This window comes from Prionailurus viverrinus, chromosome A1 (genome assembly GCF_022837055.1).
Source record: "Prionailurus viverrinus isolate Anna chromosome A1, UM_Priviv_1.0, whole genome shotgun sequence".
Classification (NCBI taxonomy): Eukaryota; Metazoa; Chordata; class Mammalia; order Carnivora; family Felidae; genus Prionailurus; species Prionailurus viverrinus.
The window spans coordinates 69,596,134-69,615,928 of NC_062561.1; positions in this window are offsets into that span (position 1 = coordinate 69,596,134).

Sequence of the window (19,795 nt, forward strand, 5' to 3'; positions counted from 1 at the left end):
CACAGAGGTGTGGAATGGGCCAAAACCGCAGTCCTTCAGAAGTAAGGGGCCAGGGAAAACAGCCGCATCTGAGACAAAACTCAGGAGAGAGGTACTTCCTGGGGCTTGGTCACGACAGTGAAAAGGCAGGCAGTGAACTAAAGCTGAAGACAAAGGACGGGTGCACAATTGCTGATCGGGGAGAAGAGTTCCGATACTAGAGACTGGGTAGCTGGGTGACGCCATTTTCACTGCTCCCGTGCATGTGCATACGCACCTACGAGCACCACAACACTCCACCCTAGTAGGCTAGCAGCGCCATCCAGTGGAGAACAGAGCCATTACACTAAGCTCCGCCCAACTGGGCCAACCTCGCTCTTCAAGAACAAAAGTCTCACCACCTGCTTAGTTTACGGACTATAAAGCACTTCATAGTCTGACTGCTAGGGGAAAACAAAGTAATTTCAGTCTGTTGGCAGGTCCATCTATTCAATTTTCTTTCTTTTTTTTCTTTTTTTCCCTCTTTTTCATTTCTTTTCTTTTTTTTGAATACAGAAAGAGAATAATTCATTTTCATTTTCAATTTTTATTGAAAAATTGTTCTTTAATTTTTTACTATATTTTTAAACTTTTCTGTAAATTTTTCAAATTCTATTTTACTTCTATCATTTTATTTTAGTCTACTTCAGTGTGATCATTTTTTCAAATTTTCAAACGATTTCCTTTTTTTCTTCTTTACCCTTTTTTCTTTAATCTATCAAGCCTCTTTCAACACCCAGATCAAAACACACCTAGGATCTAGCATCATTTATTTGATTTTTTGTGTGTGTGTGTGTTTAATTTTTTAATTTTAATATTTTGAAATTTTAATTTTTTTAATTTTAATTTTTTCTACCTCATTAATTCCTTTTCTCCCTTCAAAATGATGAGACAAAGGAATTTACCCCAAAAGAAAGAGCAGGAAGAAACGACAGCCAGGATGTAACCAACACAGATACAAGCAAGATGTCTGACCCAGAATTTAGAATTGTGATAATAAGAATACTAGCTGGAGTCAAAAATAGATTAGAATCCCTTTCTGGAGATAAAAGAAGTAAAAACTAGTCAGGATGAAATAAAAAATGCTATAACTGAGCTGCAATCATAGATGGATGCAGCAGCGGCAAGGATGGATGAGGCAGAGCAGAGAATCAGCAATATAGAGGACAAACTTATAGAGAATAATGAAGCAGAAAAAAAGAGGGAGATTAAGGCAAAAGAGCACAATTTAAGAATTACAGAAATCAGTGACTCATTAAAAAGGAACAATATCAGAATCATAGGGGTCCCAGAAGAGGAAGAGAGAAAAATAGGGGTAGAAGGGCTATGTGAGCAAATCATAGCAGAAAACTTTCCTAACCTGGGGAAAGACGCAGACATCAAAATCCAGGAAGCACAGAGAACTCCCATTAGATTCAACAAAAACCAAACATCAACAAGGCATATCAGTCAAATTCACAAAATACTCAGGCAAGGAGAGAATCATGAAAGCATCAAGGGAAAAAAAAGTCCTTAACCTACAAGGAAAGACAGATCAGGTTTGTAGCAGACCTATCCATAGAAACTTGGCAGGCCAGAAAGGAGTGGCAGGATATATTCAATGTGCTGAATCAGAAAAATATGTAGCCAAGAAATCTTTATCCAGCAAGGCTGTCATTCAAAATAGAAGGAGAGACAAAAAGTTTCCCAGACAAACAAAAATTAAAGGAGTTTGTGACCATTAAACCAGCTCTGCAAGAAATTCTAAGTGGGACTCTCTGAGGGGAGAAAAGATGAAAATATAAATAAATAAATAAATAAATAAATAAATAAATAAATACCAAAAGCAACAAAGATTAGAAAAGACCAGAGAACACCACCAGAAACTCCAACTACAAGCAACATAATGGCAGTAAATACATATCTTTCAGTACTCATTCTAAATGTCAATGGACTCAATGTTCCAATCAAAAGACATAGGGTAACAAAATGGATAAGAAAACAAGAGCCATCTATACGCTGTTTACAAGACACCCACTTTAGACCTAAAGACACCTTCAGATTGAAAGTAAGGGGATGGAGAACCATCTATCATGCTAATGGTCCACAAAGGAAAGCCAGAGTAGCCATACTTATTTATATCAAACAATCTAGACTTTAAAATAAAGACTGTAACAAGAGATTAAGAGGGGCATTATATCATAATCAAGGGATCTATCCACCAAGAAGACCTAATAATTGTAAATAATTATGCTCCAAATGTGAAAGCACCCAAATATTTGAATCAATTAATCACAAACATAAAGAAACGCATTGAGGGGTGCCTGGGTGGCTCAGTCGGTTGAGTGGCCGACCTCGGCTCAGGTCATGATTTCGAGGTCCATGAGTTCGAGCTCCACGTCAGGCTCTGTGCTGACAGCTCAGAGCCTGGAGCCTGTTTCAGATTCTGTGTCTCCCTCTCTGTGACCCTCCCCCGTTCATGCTCTGTCTCTCTTGTCTCAAAAAATAAATTTAAAAAAACTTTTAAAAAAATAATAAAAAATTTTTTTTAAATAAAAAAAAGAGAAACACATTGATAATAATACCATAATAGTAGGAGACTTCAACACCCCACTCACAGCAATGGACAGATCATCTAATCAAAAAATCAACAAGGAAACAATGGCTTTGAATGACACACTGGACCAGATGGACTTAACAGATATATTCAGAACATTTCATCCTAAAGCAGCAGAATATACATTCTTCTCCAGTGCACATGGAATGTTCTCCAGAATAGACCATATACTGGGCCACAAATCAGCCCTAAGTAAGTACAAAAAGATCGAGATCACACAATGCATATTTTCAGACCACAACGCTACAAAAGTCGAAATCAACCACAAGAAAAAATTTGGAAAGGGAACAAATACTTGGAGACTGAAGAACATCCTACTGCAGAATGAATGGGCTAACCAAGCAGTTAAAGAGGAAATTAAAAAGTATATGGAAGCCAATGAAAATGATAACACCACAGCCCAAAACCTTTGGGACGCAGCAAGGGCGGTCATAAGAGGAAAGTATATAGCAGTCCAGGCCTTCCTAAAGAAGGAAGAAAGATCTCAGATACACAACCTAACCTTACACTTTAAGGAGCTGGAAAAAGAGCAGCAAATAAAATACCAAACCAGCAGAAGACAGGAAATAATAAAGATTCGAGCAGAAATTAATGCTATCGAAACCAAAAAAACAGTAGAACAGATCAATGAAACCAGAAGCTGGTTCTTTGAAAGAATTAACAAAATTGATAAACCACTAGCCAGTTTGATCAAGAAGAAAAAGGAAAGGACCCAAATAAATAAAATCAAGAATGAAAGAGGAGAGATCACAACCAACACAACAGAAATAAAAACAATAATAAGAGAATATTATGAGCAATTATATGCCAATAAGATGGGCAATCTGGAAGATATAGACAAATTCCTAGAAACATATACACTATCAAAACTGAAACAGGAAGAAATAGAAAATTTGAACAGACCCATAACCAGTAAGGAAATCAAATCAGTAATAAAAATTCTGTCAAAAAACAAGAGTCCAGGGCCAGATGGCTTTCCAAGGGAATTCTACCAAACATTTAAGGAAGAGTTAACACCTATTCTCTTGAAACTGTTCCAAAAAATAGAAATGGAAGGAAAACTTCCAAACTCATTCTATGAATCCAGCATTACCTTGATTCCAAAACCAGACAGAGACCCCACTAAAAAGGAGAACTATAGACCAATTTCCCTGATGAACATGGATGCAAAAATCTTCAACAAGCTATTAGCCAACCAGCTCCAACAATACATTAAAAAAAAATTATTCACCACAACCAAGTGGGATTTATACTTGGGATGCAGGGCTGGCCCAATATCTGCAAAACAATTAACATGATTCATCACATCAATAAAAGAAAGGACAAGAACCATATGATCCTCTCAATAGATGCAGAGAAAGCATTTGACAAAATACAGCATCCTTTCTTGATAAAAACCCTCAAGAAGGTAGGAATAGAAGGAGCACACCTCGAGATCATAAAAGCCATATATGAATGAGTCAATGCTAATATCATTCTCAATGGGGAAAAACTGAGAGCTTTCCCCTTAAGGTCAGGAACAACACAGGGATGTCCACTCTCACCACTGTTATTCAACATAGTATTGGAAGTCTCAGCCTCTGCAATCAGACAACGCAAAGAAATAAAAGGCATCCAAATCAGCCAGGAGGAGGTCAAACTTTCACTCTTCGCAGATGACATGATACTCTATATGGAAAACCCAAAAGATTCTACCAAAAAATTGCTAGAACTGAATCATGAATTCAGCAAAGTTGCAGGATATAAAATCAACATACAGAAATCGGTTGCATTCCTATACAACAACAATGAAGGAACAAAAAGAGAAATCAAGGAATCGATCCCATTTACAGTTGCCCCAAAAACTAAAAATACCTAGGAATAAATCTAACCAAAGAGGTGAAAAATCTAAACACTGAAAACTATAGAAAGCTTATGAAATAAATTGAAGACAAAAAAAAATGAAAAAAGATTCCATGCTCCTGGATAGGAAGAACAAATATTGTTAAAATGTTGATACTACCCAAAGCAATCTACATATTCAATGCAATCCCTATCAAAATAACACCAGCATTCTTCACAGAGCTAGAACAAATAATCCTAAAATCTGTATGGAACCATAATATACCCCAAATAGCCAAAGCAATCTTGAAAAAGAAAACCAAAGCAGGAGGCATCACAGTCCTGGACTTCAAGCTATACTACAAAGCTATAATCATCAAGACAGTATGGTACTGGCACAAGAACAGACACTCAGATCAAAGGAACAGAATAGAGAACCCAAACATGGACCCACAAATGTATGGGCAACTAATCTTTGACAAAGCAGGAAGGAACATCCAATAGAATAAAGACAGTCTCTTCAGCAAGTGGTCCTGGGAAAACTGGACAGCGACATGCAGAAGAATGAACCTGGACCACTTTCTTACACCAGACACAAAAATAAACTCAAAATGGATGAAAGACCTAAATGTAAGACAGGAAGCCATCAAAATCCTTGAGGAGAAAGCAGGCAAAAACCTCTTTGACCTTGGCTGCAGTAACTTTTTACTCAACACATCTCTGGAAGCAAGGGAACCAAAAGCAAAAATGAACTACTGGGACCTCATCAAAATAAAAAGCTTCTCACAGCAAAGGAAACAATCAGCAAAACTAAAAGGCAACTGACAGAATGGGAGAAGATATTTGCAAATGACATATCATATAAAGGGTTAGTATCCAAAATCTATAAAGAACTTATCAAACTCAACACCCAAAAAACAAATAATCCAGTGAAGAAATGGGAAAAAGGCATGAATAGACACTTCTCCAAAGAAGACATCCAGATGGCCAACTGACACATGAAAAAATGCTCAACATCACTCACCATCAGGGAAATACAAATCAAAACCACCATGAGAAACCACCTTACACCTGTCAGAATGGCTAACATTAACAACTCAGGCAACAACAGATGTTGGCGAGGATGTGGAGAAAGAGGATCTCTTTTGCATTGTTGGTGGGAATGCAAGCTGGTGCAGCCACTCTAGAAAACAGTATGGAGGTTTCTCAAAAAATTAAAAATAGAACTACCCTACTACGTAGGAATTGCACTACTAGGTATTTATCCAAGGGATACAATTGTGCTGTTTTGAAGGGACACATGCACCCCCATGTTTATAGCAACACTATCAACAATAGCCCAAATGGAAAGAGCCCAAATGTCCATTAAGGGATGAATGAATAAAGAAGATGTGGTGTATATATATATATATATATATATATATATATATATATATATACACATATGTGGTGTGTATATATATATATATGTATATATATATATATATATATATATATATATACAATGGAGTATTGCTCAGCAATCAAAAAGAATGAAATCTTGTCATTTGCAACTATGTGGATGGAACTAGAGGGTATTATGCTAAGTGAAATTAGTCAGAGAAAGGCAAATATCATATGACTTCACTCATATGAGGACTTTAAGAGACAAAACAGATGAACATAAGGGAAGAGAAACAAAAATAATATCAAAACAGGGAGAGGGACAAAACAGAAGAGACTCATAAAAATGGAGAACAAACAGAGGGTTACTGGAGGGGCTGTGGGAGGGGGGATGGGCTAAAAGGGTAAGGGGCAGTAAGGAATCTACTCCTGAAATCACTGTTGCACTATATGATAATTTGGATGTAAATTTAAAAAAATAAAATTAAAAAATGATAGATAGATAGATAGATAGATAGATAGATAGATAGATAGATAAGGCAGAGCATTTTCTCAGGCCTTTAGTAGAATTCAGAAAGATTCCAAGCACAGAGAATAAGGGAATCCCTTAGAAGATGGAGGGGATCACATGGCAAGGAATGTGGGTGGCCTCTCAGAGCTAAAGGTGACCCCTAGCTGACATCCAGCAAGGAAATAGGGACCTCCATTCTACTATCCTAAATAACTGTGTTCTGCCATCAGCCCAAAAGAGCCATAAAGTGGAGTCCTCCCCTCTTCCCCCCGCCCCAGAGTCTCCATATGAGAACTCAGCCCAGCCAATATCTTGATTTTGGTCTTGTGAGACTCTAAGCAGAGAAGCTAGCTAAGCGCACCCAGACTTCTGACCTATGTAGCCATGAGTTAGTCAATGGGTAGTATTTTGAGTCTCTAAGTTACCAGTTTTTTGCTACACAAAATAGAAATCATACACCAAGTCACAGATACAAGTTTAAGATAAGATAAAGGATCACTACAAAGCTGCCAAGGTTCACAATCCTCACAAAGCTTTCAAGGCTCATCTCGGATCCTAATAGCAGTGATTCCCAGAGGGACCTACCCAACACTCTCCTACCAGGGAGGCCGGGATAAACCAGAAGTGCAATCACTGCAGCTGAACAGATCCTTCAGTGAAAGAAGTGATGGGCAACTGAGGGTGGGGGGATGCACTGAAAGCTAGGAGATGAAAAGGTCACAGAATTTTTAGCAGGTGCCTAAATTTCCCTTACGTAACCCCACCTAGGGTGGGATTTAGTTGGCGGCAAAAGAAAACCACCCAAGAGACAAGACGTGGAATTGGCATTGGCACACCCAGGACTCCAGCCTGGCACTCAGTTAGACAGTGGGGGCTCAGGTGGGCTACTAGGGTCAAGGGCACAGACAAAAATGGGTTGGTGGAGGAGCAAACTAGCCAGATAGGTCTCTTTAATTGTCCCTTGGGTACAGTACAATGCACATTGCACAGGTCTGGTTTTTCTACTGTGAAGTCTCCTTTAAAGACCCATCCCTGCTCTCCTCTATCACCTTCTCACCCTACCTCCTAGGACCAGGATAAATCTCATCTCTTCCAGGAAGTCTGCCCTTATCACACTGGCCAGGAGTCACCTTCCTATACCTGAACATCAACTTCCAATGGAAGATCCCGGATCCAATAGAAGGTATTTCCTACCAAGAGTAATGACCTACCAAGTTCCAAGAGTAATGACCTCATTTCTTCAAGAACCCATCCCCATTTCAAGGCATTTTTAATGGTTAAAGACTTTCTTGGGGTGCCTGGGTGGCTCAACCGGTTGAGTGTCCGACTCTTGATTTTGGCTCAGGTCATGATCTCACAGTTTGCGGATTGAGCCCTGAGCTGGGCTCTACACTGGTAGCATAAAGCCTGCTTGGGATTCTCTCTTTTCTCTCTTTCTCTGTCCCTCCCCCCACCCGTGCTCGCTCTCTCTCTCTCTCTCTCTCTCTCAAAATAAATAAAATAAACTTAAAAAAAAAAGACCTTCTCACACTGAACCCAAATCTATCACTTAATAACTGTGTGATGCCTGGCAAATGAGTACCTCTCTGGGACCCACTTCCCTCCTCTGCAAATGGGAATAAAATTAGTACCTTCCTCAAAAGATAGTTGGGAGGATTAAATAAAATAGCCCAAGTAAAAGACTTTGTACTATGTCTGACACATAGTGAGGGCTTGATAAATGGTGGTTGTTGTTACAATTGTTGAAAGAAATGTTGTAAAGCATCTATTACAATGTCTGGTGCCCTGTAGGCACTCAGTGAATCGCAGCTCTTATGGGCTGCGGCAGCTCAAGCCACACACAGACCCCACTCCTCTTTTTTCAGCTGAAACCTTCCAAATATATAAAAACAGTTGCGTAAGCTGCCTGAAACAGGATATGTGACCAATAAATGTTGTTTCCCTGAATCCCGGTTTCTCTCGTCCAAGTAGAAGTCCTGCACTGCAGAACATCTTCCAGGTGCCCTCTACCACGTGTAGAAATGCTCTCTCCAAACGAAGCCCCTGCGAACTGAAGAGAGTTCTGTGGATGTGACGAAGGATGTGAGACAGAAGACCTGTGACCTACCTTCACGTAGACATGGCAGTCCTCCTAATTTGATGCAATTCTTTTTTTCATATATAAAATCAGACCTTCACGTAGATTACTTACATTTCCCTTCATCGTTCTCTAATTTAATCCTTCAAGATTATTTGAAATTTTAATTCTATCCTCTGCCACATTTGTTATTCTTTTTAGCTGTGTCATCTGCAAATTTGAGAGCCTGCTTCCTAAGCCTCCATCACTATTTGGCGCTAATTTTGTTCGCATGTCTCATCTCTTGATGGATTTTAATATGTTTATGGATAAAAAACGTTTTCTATGCTTTAGGATATCCTCTGAAGTAGTAGCTTTGAAAACTTTGTAACAGAAGCCCATAGTGAGAAATACATTTAACACTGCAACCCAATCCATTCACACACACACACACACACACACACACACACACACAACCAGATATAAATGTTTAATAAAATTATACTTATACAGGGGAGCCTGGGTGGCCCGGTCAGTTAAGCTTCCAACTTCGGCTCAGGTTATGATCTCACAGTTCATGAGTTACAGCGTCATGTTGGGCTCTGTGCTGACAACTTGGAGCCTGGAGCCTGCTTTGGATTCTGTGTGTGTGTCTCTCTCTCTGCCCCTCCCCCACTCATGCTCTGTCTCTCTCTCTCAAAAATAAATACACATTAACAAATTTTTTTAATGTGTACTTATACATATATGAAGCCCTCTGATACTGTCCATTCTATTGCATTTATTATTATTATTATTATTATTATTATTATTATTATCATTGTTAGTCAAGACCCACATGATTGATTCCGTGGTCCATTAACAGAACCTGTGCCATAATTTGCAATTTGCTGTTCTAGAAAGGGGCTTTTAAAATTTTTCCGCTAAAGTGACAGAAAAAAGCTGTGCTCGAGAGCAGGAGACGTTGGCAGCACTGCCTAAAGAAATCTTTGCTTTATCTTTAAAACCCGTAAGAATATTGTGTTCCACTGCATAATACCGCCATGTTTATTTTAGTATAAAGTAAGTAGGCCTTTCTCCATTTTTTTCTAGTAAAAATTATAATGCACAGAGTGTTCTATTTTTATGCCAGGCTTTGTTTGCCCTTCGGCACTCCACCAGAAACCCACTGACAGATGGGCACCCCAGTTTGAGAAGAAAAGCTCCACTACTCCAGAAGCAGGGCCAACCACACCGCCGTTCCTCAGTAAGAATGGGTTTCTTTAAGATTTCACTCACGTGGAATTTGAGAAACTTCACAAATGATCACAGGGGAAGGGAAGGAAAAATAAGATAAAAACAGAGAGGGAGGCAAGCCATAAGAGACTCTCTTAAATACAGAGAACAAACTGAGGGTTGGTGGGAGTGGGGGAGTGGGGTAAATGGGTGATGGGCATTAAGGAGGGCACTTGCTGGGATGAGCACTGGGTGTCATATGTAAGTGATGAATTACTGGGTTCTACTCCTGAAGCCAAGACTACACTGTATGTTAACTAACTTGAGAATAAACTTAAAAAAAAAAAAAAAAAAGAATGGGTTTACTTATTGGTAGGCTATTTTCCTAAAGAAGGGAATGTGTATGAGATAGAATGAAGTCTTCCTTTAAACAAATTTTATTTTAGTCTTCCTTAGGATGGGACAGAAATATGGGATAAATGGATTATTAGTGAAAGACCAGGAAGATGAGCTTTGTTATAGACAATTCCCATTGGGTCTTTCACATTTCTGTCTGTCTTGCAAATGGAGACACCGACTGCCTTCTTCATCGAATGACTTTCCAAAGAAGTTTGTATGAAAGAACGTGCTTGAACACAGAAGGAGTATCTCCCTTGGGGCAAAGGGCAGTTTTGTTTACTGTCCAGTATGATGAAAATGTCTTCCCTCCAGTCTGTGGTCAGGCATGCTTACAGCCCATTGTATAAGATTTGGGATCCCAAGGCCCACAGTTCCTCTCCTGTAATGCACCCCCTGCATGTGCGAATGCTACCTGGCCCTCTTTATGTTCCCCTGTGGACACTAAGGCGTGGGAAACTACAGCAAATGCTGATACTCTATCACTATTACTGTGAATAATAAACTGTCCTTTATCTTGTCTGTCTTCCGCCAGCATACACGTGAGAGGCTGCCACTGTGGGTTGGGTTGGCAGGAGGGGAAAATCTCTAACTTTTCTCATTTCTGGGCAGTCTCTTATTACTGGTTCCAACAGGCAAGTCCATGTCTTGAAGCATTAAGTTTATATATTTTTTCTTCTTTTATTTAGTCATTCAATAACTAGATATTCACAGAATGCCTAATCAATGCTGGAAAGTTTCCAAGAGGCTGAGGATATGGGAATCCAGCATTCAGCAAAAACAAGCCTCATAATAAAAACCAAAAGCCTCATAGTAAAACAAAGTTTAGTGAGAGAAGACAAAATAAACAAATAATCAAATGGGCTAATAGGATCATTTCAGAGAATGTAAATGTTAGAAAGAAAATAATCCTACTCTGGGGTGATACAACAGAGAATGTTGGGATAAACGTGGAGGGAGGGATGACTTCAGGCTGGGTGATCAAGGAAGAGCTTTCAGAGGTGGTGAAGCTGGAGCTGAGACATTGTTGACACGGTCAACCAGCCAGGAGAAGGTCTTGGGAAAGAGTATTCCAGGAGTAGCTGCAGTGGGTGCCCTAAGGCAGGATAGTAGACAATATATTCAAGAAATGAAACGCCAAACACCAAGGGCAGAATAATGGTGGATGAGGTTGGAAATGTGGGCAGGGAAGGAGCCTTGGAGACCAAGGACGGGCTTTGTTTATCATTATCTCCTTTCTCTGCTCCTTTTCTTCATCCCCAGTACCTTCCAGCTGTCCTCCTGTCTGAAAGTGTCTACCTGGGCACATTTTAGATGGAGGCGTTCTTGATGAGAAATGAGTGGTAACTGCCCTACGCCTTTAATTTATAACCCGCAGAAATATTTGCATTGTGAGAGTGAAATTGTAGAGACTGAGCTCCAAAGCTCAAATTTCAGATGCCTACCAGGATGGAGGAGGGATTTCAGGCCAGGTGCTGCCCCGGAACTCTTCCCGTCACAGCAGCCAATGGGACAGACTTCTTACGGTTCAAGTTTAATTCCAGGATGTAGGCACTCATCTCTGACAGCAAAGGAGTGAAGAGTGGCTTCCAGTGGTTTATTTAAAGGGTTTCTGATGCTTCCTAAAGAGTCTTATTTGGCACTCACCAATTAGTGGCTTCCTGAAAGGGAAAAGAAGGAAATTGACCCAACACCTTGTGACGAGGAAAGTCATCAGGTAATTGTGTCAATTCCTTATTTCTGTATGAAGCTCAAGAAGAGGGTAAAACTCATTCAGTCAAACCAACCAAATTAGTTCGCTCTCCTAATAAAGTAAAACTAATTTAGTTAATCTACTAATTTAAGGAAATTGGGAAACCACAAGTTAAAAGTCTATAATATGGTATAAATGTCAAAAGCAAGGCTACTTCATCCTTTAGCAGAGCTTCTTCTAGTAAAAAGAGCAACTTGAAATTACCACTAAGTTGGGATTTCCGAAGAGATGCTGTAGAACCTGATACCACAAAGGGAATGTTCCACACGATACCACTTGATCTATACAAAGGTACAATTCGTGCAGTCTGTGATATATATATCACATATATCCTGTTCCCTTAATCCAACAGGAAGCCCCGATTTCATCGTTAGGAATTGTTTTCTTAGGAAACAAATTTTTCATAGATAATTCACAGGTAAACTTGTCAGCCATCATTATCACGGATACCATGTTATCTGTGTCTCAACTGGTGAGCTTATATTAAAGTCTTATGATTATTTGATCACGACTGATAATATCTTAGGGAGATTGAGAATTACCGGAGAAGGACAACAAAGCTATTTGGACTCCCTGATGTGAGCAAGAGATCAGAAAAGGCTGCCATTCATGTAAGAACTAGAGGCCCAGTTCAGGGAGCTGGTCCAGGTGGGGTAGATCTGAAAGCATCTCCAGCAGGCACAGTATCTACAGCCAAGATGGTGTTGAATGCATAGCCCAGTGGCCAGAGTCCCAGTGAGATTCTTTCCCTGCTCACTTAAGACAAACTGGGGAGTTTCTCAAAATGGCTCTGTCACAACATTTTTGTTTTTAGGCTTGGAGAATGCATTGCTTTCAGGTCCAGAATGATCTGAAAAGGCTGGTGATGGGAATTTCCACAGCAGGTGGATTTCTCAATCCAACTTGATCCCAGGCTCACGGTGCGGTGCGTGCAACGCCAGACTGCCACCTACTGACACGCAGAGGGGGTGGCCTACCATTGTTCTATTGTTAGGTATAATAAAGGTGCTGTTGATTACCAATGGTCCACTGGACCCCACCTGCCACTTTTAAAAAACACGATAGGAAGGAGGGAGTCACTGATGTGAGACACGGATTATATTTTCTTAGGTGATTGGAAAAAAACGCTTTGCCTAAACATACATAATATCTGCTGAAGGGTCAGAACCGGAAGCGGAAGCTTGGTATGTTGAGATTGAGCAGGACAAATGTCACTTCATTTTAAACAGCTCCTCCCTCCCCCTTCCTTGGTGTTAGAAATGAGAGACAATAGGCTTGCACCATTTGACTGAAAACTCCTTGAAGGCAGAAATTATATCTTACTCAGGTTTCTTTTTTTCCTGGGCTGGACATCATGCGGAGCACTTAATACAGGCTGACAACAGTTTATTAAATGAGCGTTTACAATCCTAACAGTGACAATAATAATAAAATTAAAACCCAACTCAGGGGCTCACAAAAATGAACCAAGATAACCCTGGGTTTAAATCCTGTCTTTAACTGTGTACTCTGGGCAGTTTACTTAACCTCTCTCTGGGTTTCAATTATAATCTTTAAAATGAAGATGATGCGACTTCCCTCACCGGGTCGATCTATGATAATTCAGTGCCATGATGTAGATGACTTACTTACCACAGAGCTTGGCACACAATAATACTTCAATAAACAGAAGTTTTTTAAAGAGTAAAAAAAAAAAAAAAAAAAAAAAGAGTCTAAGTTCCTGTGTGCGGCCTGTTCTGACCCAGGGAGATGGTCTCCTACTCAGGAGACTCCAGCCTCACCTTTCCTGGGCAGTCTAAAAAGGTTCTTCCACTGGCCAGCCAGTTGCCTGACCTAACATGTGAGCACAACCCAGAGAGCCATTGCAAAGCAGGTTGGGGGAGGTGGGAGATTAATTGAAGACTTTTATTATTGTTATTTTTAGTTACAAAACTGCAGGGAAACAATTCCTGTGGGATAGTGCATCTCTTGCTAGAAGGCAGAAACCCAGGTGGGAGGAGGGTTGACCATTAATCATGAGGAAGCAGGGAAGGAAATTGAGACAGGAAATGTCAACACAGAAATGTCCTTACCCTGGGTCAACCTTAAGGCACGTGCACAGACCAGCATGCTAAAAGCTGCCCCCCCCCTGCAAACAAAGGCACCCGGAGAGGAAACAGCAAGCAACAGAATGTCAAACCAAAAATAAATCGGGCATGTTTCCTTTCTAAGGCAGAGGGGCCAGCTCCTCTTGTACTTGGCTCTCAAATTCTTGCTGAAATTCTGGGAATCCGTCTTGAAAGAAAATGCTTGCATGCAGATAGGAAATAAAGCAGATGCCAGAAGAGTGGAGGATAGGAGCACAGCTTCATGGAACTTTTGTGAGCCTCACTTTCTAGCCCGCAACATGGGCATAAAACCCCTGCCTCTTCCTCCGTCTGGAGCTGCTAAGAAGACCAATGGATAACACTGGTAACAGTGGGCTTGTCATGACCCTTAGAGTTTTTTTTTGACTCCTTTCCGGAGAGAAAACCTTAATAGCCCCTCATGCCCTGGTCAGCTGAGGCAGGGCAAACCCAGCCCTCGCAACTGCCCTCACACTCCCCTGATGGTGGGAAGTCACAAGTTTCCAGAAGGATTTGAGTGTTTGATTAAAACTTACAAAGAAAATATACTTTTCATTTGTTTTTTTAATTATTATTTTTTAAGTGTATTTTTTTATTTTGAGAGAGAGCGCACACACACACACACACACACACACACAGGAAAGGTAGAGAGGGAGAGGGAGAGGGAGAGGGAGAGGGAGAGAGAGAGGGAGAGAGAGAGAGAGAGAGAGAGAGAGAGAGAGAGAGAGAGAGAATCCCAAGCAGGCTCCACAAAGTCAGCGCAGAGCATGATGTGGGGCTTGATCCCATGGCTTGAAATCATGACCTGAGCTGAAACCAAGAGTCAGACGCTTTACTGGCTGAGCCACCTAGGCGCCCCCTCTATTTGATTTTGTTAACAGTTGGCTTTTCTAGACAAGTACTTCTTTTTTTTTGAAAGCAATCGATGTTGTTAATATTACCAATTAAGCCTTAAAGGATAAATTAATTAAATAAACGCTTATGCTAGGATAGCTTTTAACCCTAAAATATCTTTTACTCCCAATATCATTTTATCTTCAGATACTGCACTATGTAAGGGAGGGATTAAGAGCACAAGCTTGGAGTCGAACAGATTTGAGTTCAACATCCACAAGATAAGCACTAATTATGTATTAGTTAGCAATTTAACTCATCTATGCCTCAGTTTGCTCATCTGTGAAGTAGGAGAAATAATGGTCTTAGGGTTTGCTGTGAAGACAGATGCACAATATGTAACTCCTCGATGTTTATAATGCAACTAAACCACAAAGTTTGAAGGTCTTATTCTTTAATGATTTAGTAGATTCATATGCATTCATTCAGCATTTATTCCAGACCAACAGGCCCTGGGCACAATATGAAACAATTTTCCAAAGTTAACAAAGCTGGATTTCTCAACCTAGCTGATGAGAGAAACATGCAAACAAATCATTGCCATCCCATGCAATCAATGCAGCCCCAGAAGAAAGTTCCAAATTCATCTGGTCTCCAAAGAAGAGTGATCGACTCAGCTTGGTTGAATCTGAGAATTCACAGAAGTGGAAACTCATACTGGGTCTCAGAAGATGAAAAGGAATTTGCCAGAAAGAGGAAAGGGAGGACATTCCAGGAAGACAAGTAGTACGCTCTGAATTAGTCGTAACGTAGTACAGTATCTTGGGGCAAGTTCCCAATTCAGCATGGGAAGCATAAAGTTCACAGAAGCAAGTTGCAGGAGATGGGGTTCGGGGACACTGAGGCCAGGTCACAGACAGCATAGTGTTCCATTCCAGAGGGTCTGGATACGATCTTGTGGGAAATGGGTAGGTTTTGAAAGATTTTAAGCAAGAGAGAAAATGATCAGATAGTATCTTTAAAAGCTGAATCCAGCAGCCTGGCTGGCTTGGTGAGACACCTGGGGCAGTTCTTGGTTAAGAGCCCATTCTGATAGTTCAGGCCAAATAAAGAGCGTCCACGCTAAGGTGAATTACCACACCGAGCCAGGGCACAAGGGAAGGAAAACATTAAGCAGGTGTCATTGGTGAGACACAGAGGCCCTTTGAAATTGTCTGAGGAGAGTGAGAGGTGGGGTGAAAGGAAGGGAAAGGAGTAAAAGAAGAAAAATTCTAACTGAATAGACCTTTTTATTTTTTATTTTAGAGAGAGGGAGAGAGCACATGCAGGAGTTGGGGAGGGGCAGAGAGAGAGAGAGACTTTTTTTTAATTTTTATGTCTTTTTTTTTTTTTTTCTTAAAGAGAGAGACTCTTCAGCAGGCTCCATGCGGAGCCCGACTCTGGGCTCGATCTCACGGCCCTGGGATCATGAACTGAGCTGAAATCAAGAGCCGGACTCTCAAGCGACTGAGCCACCCAGGTGCCCCTAACTGCATGGACCTTTCTAAAACAAAGTTACTGGGGCTGGGAATGCAGAAGTAAACGCCACAGCCCCAGTGTTCAAGAAAACATGCACAGGCCAGTGTAGAACACACAACTGAACCAGCAATTACAGAGCGTTTTGAGTCCTTTACGGTACATGCGACAGCATTTCACATCTGCTATCACAACTTCCTTCACTCCGCAGCTGCTCTGTACGTTAGCCCCACCAGTCACTCCACGGCGAGCACCCAAGATTGCCAGCAAACACAGGAAGCGAGAAGAGGCCGGAACAGAGGCCCCTCGCAGCCGTCCGAGGAAACCAGCCCCGCTGACACCTCCATGGATCTTTCTAGCCTCCAGAATTGTGAGATGCATTTCTGTGGTGTGAGCCACCCCGTTTGGATGCTTTGTTACCGCGGCGCCAACGGACAAAGCATGCTGACAAGAAAGGAAAAGAAGGTGAAGACCTCAAAGGAAGTTTCACAACCGCTCACAGTAAAAAGAAAGTGTTGCCAATCCCACAAGCAAAAAGAAAGGTGTTTGCAGTGTGCACACCCTGAGCAGCGGGCCGAGGACACCCCGGAGCACCAGGGTGAGGCGCAACACTCCGCGATGCCAGTAGTGACAGTCTCTGTCCTCCACCCAATCAGAGGACACTATATGAACAGCACACTGCTCCTGCCAGCGCCTTCCATGATAGTTTCGGCGTGCAGTCAGCGGCATTATTGCAAACGTGTAGTAAATACATTTGTATTACTATACATATAGTAAATACGTGGGCAGTAAACTGGCTCCTCAAAAAAAAAGCAAAACATACACATACTTTTTATTGTAAACTTTAATAATAAATATGTCTCAATTTGCAAATAGTAATACTGTTTACGTACCTTTCTAACCAAGTTATTCCCACGGAACGCTTTTGTGGATTTTTAGCAAACCCTTGCCTCCATAGCCAACCTATAATTGCAGTGCAACATGACTGGCAAATGGAGCTGCTCCCCAATCCCTACCTCTTTTCCCAGTCCGTGTGCTGTCATTAAACCTGATACGAGATTTTTTGATTTTTAAACTACGTCTCGCCCTTGTGTTAATAGTCGTTGAACTGAAATTCTCCCAGCGCCGGCTGTAAATCAGGCCTAAGCTATGACATCTGCTGATTTCCAGGGTGTGCGGACTATACAATGGCCAGTTTCAAGCTACCAACGTACCATCCCTGAACGCGGAGTTGGGGCGAGGTGCACTGCCGCACACGGTTCTGTAGCATTTCCACCAGAGAGAGGCAGTCGGTGCAAATCACTTCAAGAGCACAGAGAAAGAAAAATGCACTAAAATATGTAGGAAGTAAATTTTAAGTATTATTATCTTTGTAGTATAAGCTATTTAATGGTAAGTTTATGGTACTTAATTTTTTATAATGGCTGTGTTTAACAACTCGCTCTCAAAATTCCTGAAAATGTAACAACTGGCTCTCACAGGCTGGTGGAAGCCAGCACCAGGACGCCTCTGTGCATGGCTAATACCAACAGTTGGATTGTCCCATTATATGAATACAAGCAGTTTCTAAGCTGTACCCCGAAATGGAAATAGTTGCACCTCATGCAATATTTCTCTTTTCCTCCACGACCCCTACCCCAAGATTCAACCCACGGAATTCAGCACTACCCTTCATCAGTCATGAACGTTCGTTATATTTCTACCGGGTACACTGAACTAGAAGGTCAGGGCCAGTCTCACACACGCAGCAGTTGCTCAGCAAATATTTGCAGAACCAGTGACCTAAAATTATTACATGGTATTCCAAGTAATCATAAGTTTTCTTAAGGTACGTGACAATTTTTCTTTCCTTCAGCCCTTTTCTGCTGAATTTATGGACAAAATGGCATAAAACCAAACAGATAAAATGAACTGGGCCCAGAGTAATTCTTGTCTTCACGTCCCACTCTCCTCGTTGTCACATCATGGCTGTTTGGCGTGGGAGGGCACCAGGCAGAGTTGTCTGAACGTAATCCTAAGGGCTCTCGCTGGATGGCCTGGACTGTGAGATAGCTGGAATCAGCAGAAGGGGCTGCATCCAAGCTTAGCTTTCCATGAGACAAGTCACTTCTTCCCTCTAGAAGGAGGCCCCCAAGGTCTGTAGGTGCTGGGCAGCTAATGGACCCAGACAAGTCCTACCTGTAATTGGCAGCCCAAATCCAGACTACCTGCTGCCAAGCAATCTTTGTATCCCCCACTGGTATGGGAACTTTCTCTTTTCAATTGCCATGGAAAAAAAAAAGAGGATTCCCATTGAGAGGTGGGGTTCAGCCACCGGAAGAAAGAACTACACTGAGGGTCCACCAGTACCCCAGGCCAGCACACCTCTCTGGGAGGATGAGAGAATTGGTAGACCAGTACCTTCTCTTCCCTTGATGCCCTGTGGCCTATGTTAGTTTTTCACTTTCCCAATAAAGCCTGTATCACAGCCCAAACTGGGTGACATTGTAGAAGTCCAGATGGGACTTACTTGGCAGAACAGGTAAAGTCCTAGCAGGAACCCTCCTTCAGCACAGGTGACCTACCATGTTCCACATCAACCAAGTCTCTACGTGTAGTACTGAAGGAAAGCCGGAGATAAGGAATCGGACAACCTGGAGCCCAGCAGTCCCCAGAATAGATGTGTAATCTGGAAATGGATGTTCTAGGTCCCTATTCTACAAATTGGGTTATCATTGAATTTCCAATGAACATACAAGCCCAAAAACAAAAGATAGTCAAACAAAACAAAATCCTAAGTTCCCCTCGATGCCAGGAAGCCAGCTGAGCTACCGAACTTAACATCACATGATCTTTACTGGTAAGTTCCTGTGATGCCCAGGTGGGAACTGAGAATACAGTGCCAGACGTAAAGGTGGGACTTTGTTCTGGGGTCCTTTGGATTCCAACAAAGGAGATGTAACACACTCAGTTTTACTAGATGTCGTGGCAAACAAGTATGTAACGAACAAATGATAAGTAGTCTTGGTTCACTGAAGTCTCTACCGATGATCCAATAAAAAGAAGGATGATCCCCCGAAAGATGTGAAATATATATGCCAGCATATTTTGCCTTTGTAAGTCTTTTCTGATCACTGTATAAAAGAATATCCAAGGTCATCAGCAATATGCAATGGCTGGCCACCTTCACAAATACAAGGCAAACAGGAGCTCTAGACGTCGCTGCTTGACATTTTGAAAAATATTTGGAGATAACTTCTGGGGCACCACAAGGTCAGACCACATTAAAAGAATACCTAGTCCTTCATGCTTCTGTTCCAAGAGTTCAAGGGCTGTACAGAAGAGAAGCGATCGAAGTCCAGAGAGATTCAGACTCCATTTTATATTATTCTCTGGGTGCCTAATGCAGGTGGATAGAACGGTACATTGCAGATCGGTAGGAAAATGAAACTGGGCTTTGTTTGCTTGTTGTGCAGTACAACTCAGCAGTGGTGAGCATAATGGGGCAGTTGTCTTCCCAGCCCCACCAATGACTAGTCCTGAGAGGCCAGGCTGCTCATGGACTGATTGACTGTGATGGTGTTTTCAGGGTACATCCGAGAGCAATAGCCAC